Raw genomic sequence first — 22,712 nt, 5'->3', positions numbered from 1 at the left:
AGTTTGGTCCCTCATTTAGAACGCCGGTTCGAGTCCTTGGAGTGAAGGGCACAAGAACAGTCATTTTACCACCACTTCCAGGTCGTAAAGAAAACAGATTTATTTCTATTGACAATGTCAAGATACACAGGGTGGCCGATTCTTCATAGTATGACACCGGCTGCTTCCTGTCCTTCCATGGTGAGGAACTCTGTGCTGGCTATTACATCTGGTGCAGATCAGGAGGTGTCCCTCGAGATGCCTGCTATATCAAATCCTTTATTAAATACTATTCCTCTTGCTAACATTGATGAGCGGACATATGCAGATCCTGCTGATTTATCTATGTCTGATCTAAATGTTCGTCTGGCTAACCAATCAAGATTCTCTTTTGACTCTGATTCGGAACTTTCAAAGAAACCATCGACTATTGCAAAATATGCCACGTTGTTTAAAAAACATTTTTTAATTCCACCTTGGACCTACGTTTGGCTGATACTATTTTCATTTTATCTTTTTATGTCAATTGGTTTTGTGTTTTATTTTTTCCGCTTGATTGATGGCCATTATGTGAAAGAAAGAACAGGAATTCGGTACCTTAATGGAACATTGGCCCCTCTGTCCTCCTCACATTCAGCACACAGGCTACGGAGAGACTTGAAAACAGTAGAAATTACTGCTTGGCCTGTCCTTGATGGGATTGTGTGGGATGCGGTTAGGTTTCAGATACATGGCCCCACAGAAGTTATTAATGTTCCTAATGTGCTTAGAGTAAACATGGGAGATGTGGTTAAACAAAATATTCATTCTGATGACTGGGATCTTCAGGCCGTAGAAGCATTGTTCTCTGATTTAAAATATTATTCGGCCTTTGATGCTGAGGATTTGTACTTAGATTCTGTCAATTATGGTGATTTGTTTTGTTATCAACATTATGGAAATCATTTCTTACACAAGACAAGTTCCAGGAGGGTTCCTGTGAACTACACTCAGTGGGAACATTGCCCTGCTCCTTTACAGGGGAGCTCAAGTACGTTTCTGGGAAAATACTCTTATTTTACAGACTTTAATCAATCAAATCCTGAGTCGTTTTATTTTAAAGTAAACCAGAAATTCATGCCCAAAGTCAGACTGACTGATACAAAATTATTGTATTCAAAGTCCTTTCTCGAAAGTTTATCTGTAGAAGGCTATGAGTTATGGAAGGATACTATTGACCTTAAATCGGTTTGGGGTACCAAAGATTGGCAGGTACAAGGCACTGAGGCTTTGCATCGTGCATGTCTCATCCCGAATCACATGTTGTTTTTAAATTCGACTATTTCCCAAACAACATGTTTTGGATTGGCTACATCTAAAAAATTAAATACCCCTACTATCCCTGATTTAGAAGAATATTCAGGTTGGAGTAATTTCACTACATTGCCCATAAGTGAGGTACAAGCACTTTTGCAGAATTCCTCTTTTAATATTTCTAGTTTTGATCCGGATGGGTGGCTCTTGTGGCAAAGAAGCTCTGATGATTGCCAACGTCGTTTTTTGGGGTTATCTGAAGGTTTTACACACATCAGGCCAGATCCCAGATTTGAAACAGATCACACTGTTACTACTTATTCAGTAGGCAAATTGTGTCAGAACTGGTTACAACATTCCACTTTGGCTGCAGTTAAACTGCATCTGTCCCAGTTAAATGAAAGTATAGACCTTAATGATTTTATAAAAGGCCCAGCTAGGGGTAGATCTAAACGCTTTCTTTATGCTATATACAATGAGATTTGGAAATTTTCACAAGTTGAGGCAGCAAAACGCCTGAGAGCTATTGATCAAGCAAATTTGGAAAAAGTGCTTGCAGTGGTCGATAACAGTATTAACATGCTTTCTTCCAGAATTTATACATTGGATAATATTGTTTCTTCTGTTGTTGATATTGTACATGATGAAGTGTCCACGTTATACCATGGTCAAAATCAATTGCGTTCTGTAATGCAGTTTGCATGGACGCTACAGACTATTAAGGCTGGTCGAGTTCCCTGGACCTCATTGAACGTTTCATCCCTTTTTGCTCCTTTTAATCTTACTGAGAAACAGCGCATGCTTTCAATGCGTGATGCTTCATTTTCTATGCTACATATTGAAAAGCTAGAGTCCTTGCCTTTCTCTGTTGCTGAAACCACTACCGCCACATGGCTTATTCATGGATTAATTACATTACCATTCCCTTTATATAAATTTACTAACTGTATGCGTTATATTGCTATAGGACGATATGAACCGCTAGGCAATGCATTCCTACATGAGGCATGGTCATTACCATACACATACAGATGTCTGAAAGATGGAAAAGAGGTTAATCTTAATGGTGAGGAATGCACACAGTCACCTGACCATTCATTAATATGCAGACACATTCAGTTACACGGTTCTTGTAATCAGGACCGCCCAAATTTAGCATGTGTTTTAAAAGGCACGCCAGTTCCAGCAGTAGTGCCCACATTTACATTATTAGCTAATGGGAGTTATTTGCTTTTAAACAATGAATTATGTTGTGGTTTATTAATTGGTGTGGCTTATATAGTTACTGTATCAGAGCGTGTAGTGTGCTGCAAGAACGTGCTATACCCACCCACGCATGGCTCTTCAGATGTCTCCATCTGGCCACGGATCCCAACCTTGGAAGCGAAATTCAATGGTTTAAGCAGAATAAGGGCCCTTTTGTCTCAAAAACAAGTGACCCTGAGTTCGGCCCGGGAAACTTATGTCCTTCACATAGCCAACACCCGCACAGAGGTGCAGGCGCTCTTAAACACTGATTTGCCATTTCATTTCTGCGAGCTGGTACACCAGGTTTTTAATGCTTCTTCAACGACTGGCCTTGCACATTTTTTTAAACTAGTAAGCAGTGGCCTCGTGACTACTTTTGAAAAAGTTTTTGGTATCATTCCCACGTTTTTCCACACTATTTTTTCGAGTTTGTTTGGTGGAATACCTGTTTTGCTGGCTGTGGCCGCAGGCTTTCTGTTGGTGTTTTTCTTCATAAAACATGGATGCCCATCCTGCGCAAGACGCCGTTCAACGCCTCCTGACCCTGTGCCGTAATCGGATGCTCAATTACTATGGAACATTGCCGCTTGCAGCATTAAGCACGGCCTATAGATTGTCATTTCGGTTCACCGACTTCACGTGTGTCCAACACTGCCTGAGCTGCGAGTTCGATTGGGCCATTGATTTAAATGGAGTTCTGGGCTAATGGGAGATCTCTGCAGCAGCGAATGCCTTTCTGACACACAGCGATCTGGTGAACCCACCGAGTTGTCCTCTGACGTTGCAGGAGGATCCGATGCTGGAGGAGCACGTATGTTCTTTCCCATTGCTAAATTGGATGGCTGAACTATTTTCGGATGATGGCAGTGATTTCATACTGGAGGCTGTTGCAACTTTCTTTGCATATACTTTCCAATCGTGAGATGCCTGGAAGGAATGCTTTGTTGTGAAATATATCTTTCCCCTCGCTGAAATTGGAGGGATGGATTATGTTCAGCTGATGGAGAGTTCACTCACGTGATGTCGCTGGAGATAACGTCTAGGTGGCACATGACTTTGGATATCGGATAAATGCCTTGGTTTTTTCTCTTACAAACATTTGAAAGGATGCGACCTGGTCATACATTTTATAATTTTTGGACCTGGCGAAAGACTTTTGGTTCAAGACTTTTGTTATTTTTTAAGATTTGAGGCCACTGTAGGCATTCATACATATTCATTCATACATATTCATTCATACATATTTTTAGCTTATTTTAGCTCAAGATTATTGAATTTTGCTTTCAAATTTTGTATCTGATTTAGTATTGCCTTTTCCCTTATGATTGGCGGTGCTCGGACCAATGGGGGGGTGTCATATGGATACTTCATTACATATATTGCGTTAAGTTAGCATGAGTGTATTACATGTTTAAACAGCCGTTTTGCCTTCGGCTTCAGTTTTGCACACGACACGTACTTGTTGTTGTAGCTTTCACCCTAGAAGCGGTGAGGTGTTTTATTTTGAGAATAATATGTTATTCCTATGCTATCAGCTTTGCCTTGTACACTTGGTACAACTGTCTGCACACTGAGAGCAGCACACTCTAAGATTAACCTAACACAAGGTTGCTGGGAAGTCTGATCCTCGCACCACATTAGACATTAGACATAACACAAATAATGTTGATGCCAACATTTTGGGCTCTACGCGGGTTTAAGATAGAGTTACACGGAATGAACGTACACACTTGGTGCTGCGCATGAAGAGAGCTGGTAGCTGCTGATGTGAACTGCTCCTACTGACATTGAGAGGTATGGGGTCGCCCTGCTAAAGCCCGAATGAGACCTTCTTAGATATAAAATAATATGCTAGATAGGGTGCGCGAAATATAGGTGCTAGAGATTTCTATAGGTTTTGAAGTATATCATGCTAGCACCTTTTGCTTACTATGGATTAGTGACTATGCTGCTGACTATGGTTTTTATAATCTGCATTTTGGTATTATACAAGATACTGCGTTTGAGAACTTTGCATTGAATAATAAATATTTCAAACTTGCACTTGTGTTCTTTGACTCTCAGTTTTGGTTTGAAATGATTATCTAACGAAAGAGTGTTCATGTGTTCCACGACTCCTGAGGTATTCTAAAGATCATGTTCTGGTTTGTCTAATACATGGGTCATTCCATAATGATCCATGAGACACTGTAGCTAGCTAGGTAACGAGATTTCTGACACTGAGATGAGTTTTTGGATCATCCTAACTCACTGAGGTTCTAGATCTCTATGCACAGTTCTGTGGGAGAACGGAAACCCTGCTACAAGGGGTTCACCTCTTGCTGTATCCCGGCAAACAAAAATTCAATCTTTGGACGTAGATCAGGAGGTCTGACGTTTCTCGCCTCTATACTGACAATAGGCGACATTCAGTCAATGGATTTCCATATACCTCCTCCAAGCGCCATCCAGGTGGTAAAGCTCTCACTCAGGCTAAAAAACAGCCACAGGCAGCAATTATAATTAATACATACATTCACTCTAAACGGAAACAAAAATCGATGGACGAGTTGGCGAATGTTCTAGAAAAAATAAGGGAAGCTTGGGTGTCTGACTTACTCATCCTGGCTGGTGACTTCAACACTCTCCTCATAAGCAAAGATCAAGATAGCGACCTCATCCAAGAACTGAATGCAGCATGGGGCGTGCCGCCACAAGGCCCAACAAAAAATAATGACTTAACGAAGCACTCCAAAAATCTACTTCGTCATCTGGAACAACTTAACCGTAGGGCCTTAAACGGTGGCTACGCCAAAGACGACCCTCCAGCAGCCGCCTTTCACTCTAACACAAACTCCTCGCATCTTGACTACATGTTCATGTCTCTGGATATGTTACGTTGGGTAACATCATTCAAAATAGATGCGAGTGACCTTAGTGATCATCTTCCCCTAGTGGCCAAAATAAGATCCAACTCGAAACTGGAAATTGAACCCCTTATTGGCCCAGACACAGAAGTCAGTTCAAACTTAAGGCGGCTACGATGCAACCCCGACAACAATGACTCTATTAGCTCCACTGCAAAAATCCTATTCTCCCAAGCCTCCGGCTCCTCAACTAAACTGTCATCTGGCAAAATGTCCTCAACGCCATTAGGGAGAAAATGAGTAGTGCGGTGCATAACAACTCCCGCCAAGGGAACGGGTCCGCAACTTTGAGACATTCATGCCCGGACATGAAAACACAAAAACGATTAATAAACCAAACCCTGAGACATTTGCAAAAGGACCAGGTAAACCACAGCCTCCAAGTGGTTCTGCGGGAAGCGAAAAAACAGCTCAAACGGATGAAATGGGAAAGCCAGAAAGAAAGAAATGAAGATCTTTGGGTAAAACTTCTCTACGAAAGGAAGCAGAAAAACAGCTCTAGGTTCTGGAAAATGAAAAAAAGGATACAGAACCCTGACCACTTAGGACAAAATTCACATATATCAGAGGAAATATGGACCAAATATTTATTGTCGCACTTCAATAATAATGACATGGCAGGAGACACTGCATTAATGTCTTCCCGCATTAAAACAACAAGGCCTGAAAAAGAGGAGAAATGTAACCATCACACGGGCGTAAAAAATGCACGAAATGTGGGAGCGTGAGGACATGCGCCCATTGAAATCTGATAATCCAAAAACGGAAGAAAGACCTGCAAAGGATGTCGAGCCAGGGTCAATGAAATTTACACCAGCAGACATCAGACGGAAAATAACAAAGGGGAGACCCAAAGGAGCACCAGGGCCGAATGGAATACCACCTATGCTGTATAAATCAGATGTAGACTTCTGGAGTGCATCTCTGGCATTAGTATTTAACAACACAAGGCTGGCCTTGTCTCTTCCTGACTCCTGGCATGGGTCAATCATCAGCCCCATCTATAAACATGGGAGCAAGAGTCATCCGAACAGTTATCCTCTTATTGCTTTGCTAGACGTAGAAACAAAATACTTTGCAAGACTTATCCTGGTGAAATTATCGTTATGGGCCAATGAAAACGCCATCATCCCACTTAACCAAACGGGTTTCTGCAAAGGTCAAGGGACCACAACTAACATAATGGCTTTGTCCCTTCTGATGGGTGCAGCAAAAGCAACCAAGTCATATTTATTCCTCACGTTCATTGATTATACTGCTGCCTTCGACCATGTGGACCGCAACAGACTTGGGCAGAAACTATACCATTGGGGTATTCCGAAACGTCTCCTAGACATCCTAATACTGCTCCACTCCAATACTTGGATTAAAATTAAACTTGGGTCAGGTACACATCTTTCGAAGCAGATAATGACGACAAAAGGACTAAAGCAGGGGTGCTTATTAGCTCCCATCCTATTCAACCTTTTTTTAGCAGATTTACCCGCAGAACTAGATAAACGCCGCAACCACGCACCCAAGCTAGGGAAAATCACCCTCTCAAACCTGTTATACGCTGATGACCTGGTGCTGATAAGTCGCTCGCCAACAGGCCTTCAGCACCTCTTGAACGCAGCCTACGCCTTTTCAGCAAAGAATGCCCTTGAAATAAATTTCAATAAGTCAAAGGTCATGACGGTAAATTACAGTAAAAAAAGGAATCCCAGCTGGCACGTGAATGAGGAAAAGCTTGACCGTGTAGCCACATACAAGTATCTGGGTGTTCTCCTGGACTCAAATAATACGCTTAGGGCACAACTTCATTCCATCCGAGGGAAGGCCATAATGACTTATCTGACATTAAAATCATTAAAGGCCAAATTCCCCGATCTCACTCTCAAACCCTTCCTTGAAGTCCTGCGTGCGAAATTACAGCCAACGTTCACATACGGGAGTGAATCTCTTCAAGGGAAGGACGCCGCCCTGCTGGACATAGTCATAACCGACTCCTATAGGGCTATTTTTAATCTTCCTAAATATGTCTCTCCTGCTCAGATTCGTTTAGAATTTGGCCTCCTCAAACAAACACTAGAAAGGCGGAGTCCGTACGTAGCCAGTTAGCGCAAGATTCGCAATGCAGAAGCTGACTCCCTAAAAGCCAACGTTTGGGACGAGTTACTCCGGCATCGTAATTCGTTGCATAGAGACTACTTATTCGAATCAATTAAAGTTCTAGGTTTGACTGACACATGGGAAACGGCTATAGACCTCCAGTCCTTCAAAAAACTAGCAAAAAAATTAGCACGTATTATCTCAGTGATTGAAGACACGAAGGACTTAGCAAACAGAGCGCATGGATGGACAACCCTGGGCGACTATGGTAAAATAAAGCCACAAGCATACCTCAATACCGGGATGAAAATAACAGCCAAAGAAAAGTTCTTAAAACTACGCCTTGTGGTAATCCCGATACTGCCACACCTCCCCCCGTGGGAGAGAACACACTCTTCGCAACAGTGTCGCCTGTGCGAGTCCGGTAAGGAGGACATTATTCATGTGATTTGTATATGCTCCAGACTAAGGGATTTGAGGTCTAACCTTCTGCTACCATCTTTTAAATCACATGCTGTTCATACCTGTAGGCAGGCAGTCAAACTATGCTTTAACGCCAGTAACATCAAACTGAACTGCCAGGTTGTGAAGTTCTTTGACTTAGTAAGAAAAAGTCTTAATAGTGTTGGAAGTCCTTATTAGGCCCTGAGGACAACCTTGAATTGACCCCAGTAAATCTTGTACTTTTTAAGTTTAATTACATATTGTTTTTAATGTTCCTACTGGAGTTTTATATTTTTGTAAAGATTTTAATTAATCATGTACAAAATAAACATTGCCTACTTACTATTAATTACTTACTATAGATATTAGAGCATACAAAGTTTGCCCTCAATTTCTATAACCAGAGCAACATGTATCTTTCTCATTTTTTCTGAATGAGTTCCAATTCTATGCGTATATTGCACAGTGTTGTTTAGATATGGTACAGGGCTCATTGATATCTATTGTACCCAAGGACTCCATAACGCACAATATGGAGTTTTTATAATGTACAGTATTTCTTTGATTTTGTCCTTGTACTCGAGGACAATGATTAATGAATGCTTAATGCATAACACGGGTCGTCTTAGATATTAACGCACTCGTTGGATAATGTACATAGAAATATTATGAGTGATACCCTTGCGTCATATTATAGCAGTTGTACGTGAGGAGATCGCATTAAGAAACAGTTAACAACACGTCGGAACTAAAAGTTACGACACTGTGACGTCATTCTGTAGTCCTATGTTTCAGCCCGCTTCCAGGAAGTACCTTGATATGCCGGTACCGCGGAAGATCTGTAAGTTATCATAAGAGCGTATTTCAGGGTACATTTAACCATCAGCCGCTTGATCCTCTGTGTTCACATCACTGGAGGGATAAAGAAATTATGAAAAAATATCATAATAGTGCAGTCTGTGAGTGATTCGCACGCAAAGGAAACAAAGTAGTGCCCTTTGCCTCAGCCCTTAAAATACTCCAGTTCCTTCCGTTCGGTGCCTCCCCCAAAGACTCAGGCTTGAGCTTTGAGGCAACGATGGACAGGTAAGCCAGGACTTTACTGGGGAATAAGCGATTGGGATCTATCCTACTATGACTATACTAATAGTTATGAAGTTTTGAACAGTGAGGTACATATTAATGTTGAAATGACTGATAGTATACATGACATTTTTTTAAGCATGTGTCTGCAGATGATTATCGGATTTGGGTTGAGTGGCAGAGTGATCTAATAGGAGGTAGCTAAGATGTTTGGCTTGCTCTAGTTTCAAATAAAATTTGTTCACATAGTAGTGTTACATGAGATGAATCTAGGAGTAAGATTATCACTGTTCCACTCTGGTTGTTGTCTGTTGATCTTTAGAGCGGGCCTTGTGATACCTGAGCACGGTCTAGGTGAGGTAAGGTCCAGTCCCCGGTCACGCTGGGTGAGAAAAATATACTTTCTAACTTATTATGAAGTTGGTGTGGGAATGGTGCATGGTTATATTCACATACAGTTTATATATTATGCAATTATCATTATGCAAATATTTGGAATTGCCACCCAAGTTCCTGCCTTCTGAAGAGAGGTTGCCAGAAAATTGATTGCGTCAGATGGTATTGGCTAGTGTAGGTGCACCAATCATTACATCATCTACAGTTGCATTTTTTAAAGGACAATGCACTACAATTCCCTTATTATACCTGGAATTCTGCAATCCCTATATAAACGTCCATTTAAAATTCTTCTACGGTCATTGACTTTGTTTTTTGCATCTTGTTTTAGATGTTCTTATGCATCCACTGACATGGAGGATTAGCAAACCACAGGTTGTATTTGTTCCAACCTTTGTTTACTTGGTTATATTTAGTATTTAGTGGTCTTTAAATATTTGTTTGTCCGTTTGACCCTCTCTTCCCTGTTTGTTTTGAACCTGGCACCTTAACAGTGCTAGCCAGTTTGGTTGACCTTACCGAGTCGCTGTAGCTGACCTGCATCTGTCGAACCCAGGACTCCAAAGTGACTCCTAGGGCTAGTTTGCTAGACTCCTAACTAGAGCCTTAGGGACCAAAGGCTCTAACAACTGAGAAGCAAGCACCTGGACCCTGCTATCTGTGAGTTCTACCCAGTCAAGTAGGGTCACCACAGACCTGGTCCCTTGGAAGTGGGCCTAAAGGTGCTTCGCCAGCCCGTCTTTGGAGCCAGCAAAACCAATCCATCTCCTCTGCTCTGAGGGTTCTCCTAACGCAAGGGCTCCACATTAAACTCACAGCTTGCATCAGAGCCCCCTGCCTGCAAAAAGCTTTCCTGACGCAGGCCTTCACATTAGAAATCTCTTGTCGACTGCAGCCTTGGTTATGATGCAGGTTCTTGCATTGAGCCACACAGCTCTTTTAAACTGATTCATCGCCCTGAATGCACAATGCATTCTCGGCATCGGACTTCACATCACAAACCCTCGTTTATGGGATGCTCAACAGTGATGCGGGCCTCGCATTGCAGCTCTGCAACATCTCAGAACTGAATCATCACTTTGATGCCTAGTACATCCTCGGTGCGGGACCATGCCTCTCTCTGCTACCAGGATCTAACATAAACTCGATCAGCGGGCATAACTGGATCCCTGTAGCCAGTCCATGCTCCATTGCGGTCAGCCTGCAATTGTTTTTTGTTACTGTCCCTGCACAAGCAGATATCCATAGTTGGTGCTTTGTGCTTTTTGGCGCTATATTTAATGAAATCTTTAAAGCTGTATACATCCAGCTCTACTGGTTGGATTTACGTCCTTCTGGTCATGTTTTCTTTATTAAACATTACTCCATTTTTCTAATATGATGTGGGATCTTTTTGTTGTGTGTTTTCATTATGTCATTGTCTGAAGTTTTGCAAAAGTACTTTATACATTTCCTCTGAGTGAAGCTTGATGACTCTGTGATAAGCTACCCAAACTTGCAACACAGATTAATTTAGGGTTTCCAGATGACTTCATCCTGACAAGAATTATGGCTGCTGCTTGGGAAGGATTTCATCCCCTCAACCAGTAATACAATTTCTTACGGTAGAAAAACTTCTCTTAACTGATTGGTCCCCTAGTACTTGTGTCACAGTGGCCTTTTCCCATATTTTCAGTCTTGTGCTGTAATCTAACATTGATCATTTGGAATTGCCACCCAAGTTCCTGCCTTCTGAAGAGAGGTTGCCAGAAAATTGATTGCGTCAGATGGTATTGGCTAGTGTAGGTGCACCAATCATTACATCATCTACAGTTGCATTTTTTAAAGGACAATGCACTACAATTCCCTTATTATACCTGGAATTCTGCAATCCCTATATAAACGTCCATTTAAAATTCTTCTACGGTCATTGACTTTGTTTTTTGCATCTTGTTTTAGATGTTCTTATGCATCCACTGACATGGAGGATTAGCAAACCACAGGTTGTATTTGTTCCAACCTTTGTTTACTTGGTTATATTTAGTATTCACACCATTTATATAGCAGTAGCAATACACTAAGAGCAGAGGCCCTGATTAAAGCCAGGGGGACTTCTTTGCCCTGATAGGCAGAAACATGTTGGCCTTGTTTAACGACAGATATTTGTTTCCACTGTCACCTGCACTGTTCTGTTTTTAATTAGGGGGCATGTCCTTTGCCTAATAAAGATTTCTTAGGACATTCCACTCTATTTTATAATCACCACTTTATCGTTTGCACTGCAATTTCACAACTTTTTCAACCATCATTAATCGACTGTCGCATGGTGGTCCATAAGTGCCGAGGGCCTTTAACCTGCTCCACTATCAATATCGTGGTCACACGGTACGATGATCAAGGCACCTACCACGTGATACTGGTGAACCATATGATAGGACTGATCACTATGTTCATTTTGATGGTTATCCACCTTTGAGTTTTCTGGGATTTAAGTAAATTGGCACTGTATGTACGTAAATCCATGCACACAGACCCTATACAACATTGTATTGTTACACTATAGGCTATCCAGGGTGACAAGAGCACCAAACTCACAAGTTTGTTTGGAGTTTAGGATAGCTGGCCGCACACTGTATTGCTTCAGACCACTTGTGTTCCTTGAGTGGATTCTGTTTTGAGCTGGGGACTTGAACCAAGAGTGGTCTTTAAATATTTGTTTGTCCGTTTGACCCTCTCTTCCCTGTTTGTTTTGAACCTGGCACCTTAACAGTGCTAGCCAGTTTGGTTGACCTTACCGAGTCGCTGTAGCTGACCTGCATCTGTCGAACCCAGGACTCCAAAGTGACTCCTAGGGCTAGTTTGCTAGACTCCTAACTAGAGCCTTAGGGACCGAAGGCTCTAACAACTGAGAAGCAAGCACCTAGACCCTGTTATCTGTGAGTTCTACCCAGTCAAGTAGGGTCACCACAGACCTGGTCCCTTGGAAGTGGGCCTAAAGGTGCTTCGCCAGCCCGTCTTTGGAGCCAGCAAAACCAATCCATCTCCTCTGCTCTGAGGGTTCTCCTAACGCAAGGGCTCCACATTAAACTCACAGCTTGCATCAGAGCCCCCTGCCTGCAAAAAGCTTTCCTGACGCAGGCCTTCACATTAGAAATCTCTTGTCGACTGCAGCCTTGGTTATGATGCAGGTTCTTGCATTGAGCCACAAAGCTCTTTTAAACTGATTCATCGCCCTGAATGCACAATGCATTCTCGGCATCGGACTTCACATCACAAACCCTCGTTTATGGGATGCTCAACAGTGATGCGGGCCTCGCATTGCAGCTCTGCAACATCTCAGAACTGAATCATCACTTTGATGCCTAGTACATCCTCGGTGCGGGACCATGCCTCTCTCTGCTACCAGGATCTAACATAAACTCGATCAGCGGGCATAACTGGATCCCTGTAGCCAGTCCATGCTCCATTGCGGTCAGCCTGCAATTGTTTTTTGTTACTGTCCCTGCACAAGCAGATATCCACAGTTGGTGCTTTGTGCTTTTTGGCGCTATATTTAATGAAATCTTTAACGCTGTATACATCCAGCTCTACTGGTTGGATTTACGTCCTTCTGGTCATGTTTTCTTTATTAAACATTAATCCATTTTTCTAATATGATGTGGGATCTTTTTGTTGTGTGTTTTCATTATGTCATTGTCTGAAGTTTTGCAAAAGTACTTTATACATTTCCTCTGAGTGAAGCTTGATGACTCTGTGATAAGCTACCCAAACTTGCAACACAGATTAATTTAGGGTTTCCAGATGACTTCATCCTGACAAGAATTATGGCTGCTGCTTGGGAAGGATTTCATCCCCTCAACCAGTAATACAATTTCTTACGGTAGAAAAACTTCTCTTAACTGATTGGTCCCCTAGTACTTGTGTCACAGTGGCCTTTTCCCATATTTTCAGTCTTGTGCTGTAATCTAACATTGATCATTTGGAATTGCCACCCAAGTTCCTGCCTTCTGAAGAGAGGTTGCCAGAAAATTGATTGCGTCAGATGGTATTGGCTAGTGTAGGTGCACTAATCATTACATCATCTACAGTTGCATTTTTTAAAGGACAATGCACTACAATTCCCTTATTATACCTGGAATTCTGCAATCCCTATATAAACGTCCATTTAAAATTCTTCTACGGTCATTGACTTTGTTTTGACGCACCCAGTCCTCATTTATGAAGAAAAGACATGAGAACTCAACCATAAAAAGTTATTCAAGCCAAATTCTAACATCATAATGCCTGCTGCTAGATCCAGCAGCCAAGGTGAAAGGCAGGTCAGGTCATTGAGCAGCTGTTTAAAGCAACGGAAATGAAACACTACTTTGCTTTATTATGCTCTATTTTTCTAGCTTACAGTATCAAGCAGTAAGAACATGTTCATTTTTGGCACTCTTTAGATAATTGTGCAAAAGTTAGAATCTTTCTGCATGTTTCTACACATTCTGAGCTAATGCTGCTTTTTGTAACAAAAATGTAATTATTTTTAATATCTTTTTGCAACAAATATCTAACAGGTTTAATTTTGCATTAGAGGTTCTATTTTTATTTTTCATGTTTGCAAACATGCTCTTTTTCTAATACTCTACACACCAATATTCTAAGTGGTTTGTTCTAATTGTTATGGTGTGACCATGAAAAACAGACCTGGAAAACGATTTGTTTAAACAGCAATCAAACAAAAAGTACAAATCTGCACTCGAAGTAACAAAATCTCAAATTAGCTGTGAAGAATTTGCAAATTTCTCCACATCCAAGGCCAGGTCTCTGGAATGAGAGTTTAAGTCAGCAGCTTCTACATGGGAGGCCTACTCCTTCGATGCCCAACAATTCAATACCCAAAAACAAAGCTTATTGGTACACTTTTGAGCTATATGACCAGAACTACATACTGAAAACCTAATCAGCCATTAAGCTTAATAATCACTTCAAAGACCCACTCCCTGCAAAATTTGTGCTGCACCTAGACCAGGAGATCATCCCCAGCTGGACATCGATAGTCAATGCGTCCCTGTCTCAAGGAACCTTCCTAGACTGTTTAAAACTGGGACAAATCATTCCCATCATTAAAAAAACAACAGAGAATCCCGCATGAACCTAGCAACTTTCGGCCAGTATCCAACATTCCCCTAATAGCTAAAGAATTTGGACCAAACCATAGTATGGAAACGGCAATTCTGCACATAGTAGACAACACATTACTCACTCGACCAAAATAAAGCATGTCTGTTCGATACAGTTAACCACCCGATGTGGCTTGAACGTCTGGAGAACTGGATAGGTTTTTCTGACAAGTTCTTGAATGGTTCAAGTCCTACTTTAGGAATAGATCATAAAGATTTCTGGTGAATAAGAACCTGTCAGCATCATCCCTGTTAGAACTGCCTATTTCTGGTAGGCTAAGGCTGACGCCAAAGCCAGGCAGAAACCACCATTCTTGTCAGGGCAAGGGAGTCACAAGCCAAGATAACCCCTGCTCACCCCCTGGTAGCTTGGCACGAGCAGTAAGGCTAAACTCGGAGGCAATGTGTTAAGCATTTGCGCCAGCACACAACAGCAACAACATCCCAGGCACACCACAAAAGGAACTCCACACAAGATTATTATAAAATAACTTTTGTATTGTAAAAACACATCAGATAGTATCACACAAAATACATGGTGCCAACTGGCACGGGCAATATTCACAAGGGATTATGTACAGGACAGGTCCACATGGGCCACTGTCAGAATCAGAAATAGCACTTTTAGAATAAAGAATAATAAAGAATAAAAATCATAGTAGTACAAATTAGCAACTATGGCACACAACTAGTAACCACTGGTAACAGGAACCAGGACCTCACTAGGACCACCTGTACTAAAACGAACAACTACCTAAGTATCACACAGCACCTAGGGGTATAAACAAGAACATATTACCCATAATGCATGAAACACATGCAGAGAAGTAATAAAGGAAAACACATGATGCCTAAAAACATTCAGAGGTGTACGGACAACCACCTAAGTATCACACAGCGTTTAGGGGTCTAGGAAGAAACACATTACCCCTGATGCATAAATATACATTCAGAGGAGTAGTAAAGGGAAACACATGATGCATAAACTTACACATTCAGCGGTGTTAAGAACAAGGCACATGATGCGTCACAAACACATTCAGAGGTGCATCGCTAGGAGGCACATGACGCCTAAAACATTCAGAGGTGCAGCGCAGGGAAAGAAAGACACATGATGCATAAAAACATTCAGAGGTGAGAAATCAAGGAAGACACACGATGCATAAACACATTCAGAGGTGCCAGAACATAACTCAATAGCGCAAAAACACCTTAGCAATTACTAATAAAAACCTAGAAATCCATTGCGCAGAAATCACATACCAGCCCCCATCTAATAAAGGAACTAAAGAGCCCTGTGTCCAGAATGTCAGGGCGTGCTGCCAAGCAGCGCCAGTCAGGGGTGCGCCACTAGCGCAAAACCTAAACGTAGCAGGTGCCCACTACTTGCTGGGCACCTGAGAACATCCCAAGACCTAAACGGTGATGTGTTTTATCTAGGACCCCGATCAATATTGTGACCTCATGCCCCTATACGGCTATAATCAATACATATCCCTATAATGGCATAATATTCAGAGCCATATTTCAGTAACTCGCCTCTGCAGTCCATGACATAGCAGAAGCCACTTCCTTAGATTCCTAGATAGCACACCGAGCTCTTTCGACATACCAAACCCCCAGCAACCTGGGAAAGCCTCGCTTGCTTTGTTTTGATTAGTAATAGAACTCCTGCGAGCACTGTAAGAACGACCAGTTCTTAGTGACATCTTTATTGACGTCTTATGTCCAAAAACGTACGTCAAACTCGGCACCTTTCAGGTATAAATATACCAACGTTTCCTTAAGCAAGCACACGGTGTGGTGAATACTGGAGCAGAACAGCTGTCCCCTTGCAGAGAGCCCAGCAGATGCGAGAAGCCCACGGACGCTGCCCCTCCTCTTTGACGCGCTGAGAAAGACACTGTCTTTTCTCCTGCCGAGAAAATCCAGCTCCGGCGCTTCCAGACTACCCTTGCAGGTGACTGGAATAGCGGGTCATGAGAGGGAGATACCAGACCTCCTACATTCTATTCCAGAGGTACGGTGCTGACTAAACCCTTAGAGAGAATTCTTGAATTAAACTCTTGGCAAAACCAACTTAACTTAAACTGCTACTTACTTACTCCCTCCCACGTATTAGGCTTAGGTCAGGTACACCGGGGTAGGCGTAGTTAGAAGCACCAGTTGAGGTTGTTAGCCAATGTATATATGAATGTATATATTTTATTCATTTTAACTATCTTATGGCTAAGAAACCATATCAATGCTTTAACAGTATTATTTCGTAATACTGCTTTTACTGTACGCACTTTTCATTATAACAATTCTTGCAATTGTGGCAATTCATTTCTCTTGCATGAGAAAGAAGACTGCTCAATAAATAATATCTTTTATTGAAAACGCCCGTCTCTCTATTCTCTGCAGCCCGGTGAAATTAAATCTGCACAACTGAATGAGTGAAATAGCTGTCTATTGTTTCACACGACTCTAGAGATTGACTCTTATTGTGGGGAGCAAAGTTGTCATGTTTATGCGGTTGTCGGAAGCTGAATCCCTTCTTGTCTGAGCCAGGGAAGCTGATCACTTCCTATTCAGTCAAGAAAGTTTCCAGTGACCTCTGAGCTAGCTGGCGCAAACCTAAATTAAGTCTAACATAGCCAGTAGAAACCTAGAAGACCGCAGTCCTACGTCTACACTGCTGTTTATGTTATTCCAATGCGCAGGGCCTATAGGAAAAATAGAATCTAAACACTCCTAAAAAGAGCTGGGATGGAAATAAACAATCCACTCCCAAAGAAAAAGTTTTCCAGTCCAGAGGAAGGTCTCCTCGGCAGGGAGAAAGAACTCCGAACCGAGAACACCTGTCTCCCCAGAGGGAGTACTCTGAGAAAAGATATAACCTTAGAAATAGGGATAACTTGAAAAAGCCTGATAGATATCAAAGTATTGATACACGTCCCTTTCAATCTTTTACGCAGAAATCGGAAAGAAGAAGACGGTCAGAACCAAGGGAAGAGCACACCAAGTCCAAAGACAAGGAACCTGCTCAAAGTAAAAAATTACAATTTCCAAGAAAGAAGGTAGCAGTATTAGAGTCATCGAACATGCCGAGAATACTGAGTAGAAACTGCAGACACCAGAGTTAGCGAACCTCATAAGATATATGAAATAACACTGCGTATAGAGGGATATATGACTAGGAAAATAAGGGGTCTATTTTGGGATAACCTCTCAAAAGGCTATGACATCCTGTTAGCCGAGAAAGATTGGCCCCCAGAGTTTGTCAGGGAGTGCCCTCATGGCGAACAAATGATTATGCCTGCCTTCTCAAATCATATTCCAATTCACACTAAATATATATATGCAAGGAAATGGGCAGTAGCTCAAGCACCAGCATTATATAAAAATCATGTAGGATGGGATGAGGACTCTCCTCCTCACAAAATCCAGTTAAAATGTCAACCAACTGCACAAAGGCAGTACCCAATTAAGCAAGAAGCCAAAAAACAGGTCAGGGAGATTTTAGATCAACTTGAATACCAAGGGGTAATTGAAACATGCACCTCTCAAATGAACAATCCTTTGTTTCCTGTCTCCAAACCAGACGATTCGTATCATCTAGTCTTGGACTACAGACACCTTAACTCATGTTGCAAAACATTTGCGGTACAAAATTCGCACAGTGCTGCACTAATGAATAACATAGTTCGCAAAAAATACAAAACAACATTAGACATATCTAATGGGTTCTTTTGTCAAAATATTGCACCAGAAAGCAGGTACTTGACCGCTTTCTCAATAATGGGGTCGCAGAAAAATTTCTGTAGGCTCCCATAGGGATTCAAGAACAGCCCAGGACTATTCTCAGCCAGAGTAACAGAGTTACTACAAATATATGATGATGAGGCATTATCTTATGTCGTTGACATCTATCTCACAGACGACGACTTAGATACTCACTTGAAAAGAGTGAACACCATAATACTTGGGTTCGCAGCAGAGGGTTACAAATTCAACTTTAAAAAGTCACGAATTGCCCATCTAACAGTCTTATTTTTAGGATACAAATTATCAAGTGAAGGAAAAAGCCTAGCGGACAACTTCTTAGAGAAGTGCGCTGTACTTCAAGCACCAAAAACGCTGAAGAACTTACAATCGATTCTAGGATTCCTGAATTTCGGAATACCTTACATTCTAAACTATGCAGAGAGGATTACACCTCTCTACGAATTAATAAAACCTAATTTTAAACCAATCAACTGGACTCAAAAACACACAGAAATTTTGAGATCACTGCAAACAGACATGTTAGCTAAAACAAAATTAGAAACACGTGACAAAACACGCAACCTTGTAATCCGAGTCTTCCCAGGGAGATACGGATTCACGTACCTGACCTCTAATGAGGGAGAAACGGTACCAATAGCTTACAAATCACATTTGTACACACAAGCAGAAAAAACATTCAGTCTCACAGAAAATATTGTAAAGGCAGTTCAAACTGCTATAGCGAGAGAACGAGCACTAGCCCACGGCAAAAGAATAACTGTTTTCACAGCAGAATCAGCCTTCGAGGCGCTTTTCAGGCCAGTAAATCTAAAAACAGTGGCACTAGATCCGAAATGGATACAGTGGGAACATTCTCTTGCTGCAGAAGACGTGACATACTATTTTGTCCCGAACATGAAAAAACTGAATGATTTAAAATATGAAGAAGAATATCCTCTGCCAATCGAAATTCTGCCTCTAGAACAGTACTCTTGTACAATCTATACAGACAGATTTGTACAGCATTACAATGTAGATGATAAATCCTACGATGCAGCCTGCGCGATTGTTAAAGGTCGCTGGCTCTGCGGTATATTCAGACCGAAAATAACAAAAACTGAATCACTGAGAAAATGTTCGGCTCAGCAAGCTGAAATCAGATCTTTAAAGATGGCGCGTGAAAATGCCGAATGAGAATTCCCGACACTAATCGTGTGCGATTCGCATTTTTGCATCAATTCTTACAAACAATGATTTGCAGAACTGCGTTCAAAATGATTACAAAGATGACACAGGTGCCACAATCAAGCATAAAATGCTTTGGAAACAAGTAGTTCTTTTACAGAAAGAACTACAAAAGACTCACGTGATACACACTCTGAGTCATCAACGTGATGGCGTTCACGATGCAGGGAATTCATTGGCTAATACAGCCACAGCGGAAGCAACTAAGCCGGCTTCTGTAGCCACAAAAAAGCGTTCAGAAAAATACATAGACGGGGAAACCATGCTGGCGGTAAAAACGTCTTCAAAAGACAACTGTGCAGCACTACCTGTGAACTATCCACTCAATTATACATACGTAATTGATGCAAACTCCGTTCCTTTTGCTCGAATCCCTGTAGTGGGGGATAGGGTAATTCCAAACACGAACCGGAGCTTCTTATTGATAGCAGACGCACATATGGGTGAAGGTCCGAGGCACAAACAGATGAAGGAATCTCTGACAGAATTACAATCGGAATATTGGTGGCCGGGGATGAGCCTGCAACATTATAAATTTGCAAAGAGCTGTCCAGACTGCAACAGAGACCGCAGTAACAAGCTAAACGGAGTAATGCCATGGGCATTTCTGTAGGTAGCATAGGGCTGTCTACACATGAAATCCAGGGTCCTACTAACTTCCTTTTTAAGACTATATTCACTTAAAAATGTGGCCCCAGTGCTCGGCTGACGCCAGAACTGTTATAAAAGATTTGCGAGTCTTTATCGGCACATACGCAATTGCCATGCTTCATTCTGACCAGGGTCCTGCTTTTAGCTCTCGAGCTTATAAGGAGGCCATGACCAGGATGGGCATTGGATTGCGGTTCTCTTGTCCCTTCCATCCTGAGGGAAACGGGGTAGTGGAAAGAAAAAACCGAGACATAAAGCAATCTATAATGGCAAAGGTATTAGGTTCGGGTGATGGGTGGGTCCAGCATTTAACAAGTGTCCAACGTAGTCTTAACAACTTGCCAAGAAATTCTCTAAAAAGGTTTCAGCCCGTACAAACTATTGTTCGGAACTAGAATGTATGTTCAGGACTTAGATAGTCATGCTATAGTGATAGAAGATAAGAAAAAAGACTTTGACATCAAAGATCGTTTGGCTGTTTTACAGGACTTAAATGAAACAAGAAAAGCCCTGAGCAACATAAAGTTAAAGCAACAGCCAACAACCACTGAAGACACACCACCTGTCCCAGCAAGACCTGTCTGGATTCCAAAGATTGGGGATCTGGTCAGAGAAAAAATAGCGGTGAAGAATGAATTTGGGCCTCTTTACAGAAAAGCAGTACCTATCTTAGCAATCAACGGAACAAGATCAGTTGTACTACCGCCCCTTGCTGGTAAAAAGGAGAACCGAGTTGTATCCATCGACCTGGTAAAACCACAATCATGTGGCCAATAATAAGTAGTAGGCCCAGTGGACTCCCAAGAAGTAACAGAATACCCAAATTTGCTAGTATCCAAGAGGTTCAAACTGAAAGACTAATCACATTTGATAAACCTGCAGTAAATAATCACTATGCAGAAATAACATGGAACTTGTGCCTCTTGAAACCCAAATTGAAACAGTTTGTCATGAAACACCAGTCTACAATGATGTAGCATCAGAATGTGCTCATGAAAGGCAAATTGAGAAAACAATTCCAACAATCGACAGAACTGCATCTGGCTACTTCATCAATTTCGATAACTTTTCTGAAGATCAAAGCGACCCTGAAGTGACGCCAGCAACAAAGACTTTTAAAGAAAAAGCAACAGAACTCTTTCATCAACTCAAAGAAACCTATCTTATTTCTCCATGGTTAGAATTTTGGATTGGGCTAGGTGTATTTTTCCTCCTGCTTTGGCTCATCATGGTACTTTGCTTGGGAAAATTCATTGAGGGAAAATACAGTACAATGGACACAGCAAGTCAGAACATCAACTTAGTTCTGAAGCCTCACAAATCATCTCACATCGAGAAAAGAGAACTATCATCAGTGAATGTCACAGCCATTACAATACCCGGCGGGGTAGTTTGGGACAAAACAGACTACGAAAATATATGGCCCGGTCGAACTCTTGAAATATCCTCATCAGTTTAAGGTTTCATTAAGTGACTTTGTAAAACCAAGTACATTCTCTGATGATTGGGACTTTGAAAGCATAAATAATATGATGTCGGATTTAGTTTTGTCAGAAAAATTTACAGAACATGATTATTTGCAAGGTTCATCGAATTATGAATAGATGTACTGTTTTACTCATTATGCGGATCTTTATTTACATAAATCTGCTCAACCTAGAAATGTTTTTAAATATAACCAATGGGAACATTGTGCTACTCCACCTAAAAGCAGTTCAAAAACATTCTATGAGAAATTCCAATACTTCTCTGGGTTTAACACAAGTGATGCAGAAACATTTTATTATAAACTGTTAGATAAAACAGGAGCAAAAACCATGCTGACAAATACTAAATTGATATATTCAGAAGCATTTTATGAAAAAATTATTACATTTGGTTTTGGTTTCTGGAAAAACAACATTGAAACAAAAACCATCTGGGGTACAAAAGATTGGCAGGTACAAGGCCTAGAAGCATTATTTCGAGCCTGCATGATCCCAGAACAAATAAGGTTCTTGAATGACACAATTCAACAAACAACCTGTCTTGGCCTAGCCAAGATTAAAGACCTTAACAAACCGTCTATTCCAAAGCCAATATCTGATAATGCAACCACAGATATTGAAGTATACGCATCCCAAGTTTTAAATGAAAACAGAACACATCCTGATTGGAAAAAGTGGTTAATCTGGCCTACAGACACGAATAACTGTCAAGACAGATTCCTGAACAAAATACAGGGCTTAAAAATGACCAGACCAGACCCTAGATACTCCCAGAGACAACATTCAGGGATAGGTACAACATACAGTGTAGGGAAACTATGCCTTGAATGACTACAAACATCCACACTGGCACAAATTAAGCAACACTTTTCTTTACTTAAAGATGGTGCTGACTTGCGCGATTTCATTATGGAACCACGCAAACAGCGTCAAAAACGTTTCATTGCGGCCAGTATATATGCTGTTTACAACGAGGCTTGGAAAGAGACTCAAAT

The sequence above is a fragment of the Lissotriton vulgaris genome, chromosome 7 (genome assembly GCF_964263255.1).
Source record: "Lissotriton vulgaris chromosome 7, aLisVul1.2, whole genome shotgun sequence".
NCBI lineage: Eukaryota > Metazoa > Chordata > Amphibia > Caudata > Salamandridae > Lissotriton > Lissotriton vulgaris.
Note: the sequence above shows the minus strand (reverse complement) of the source record.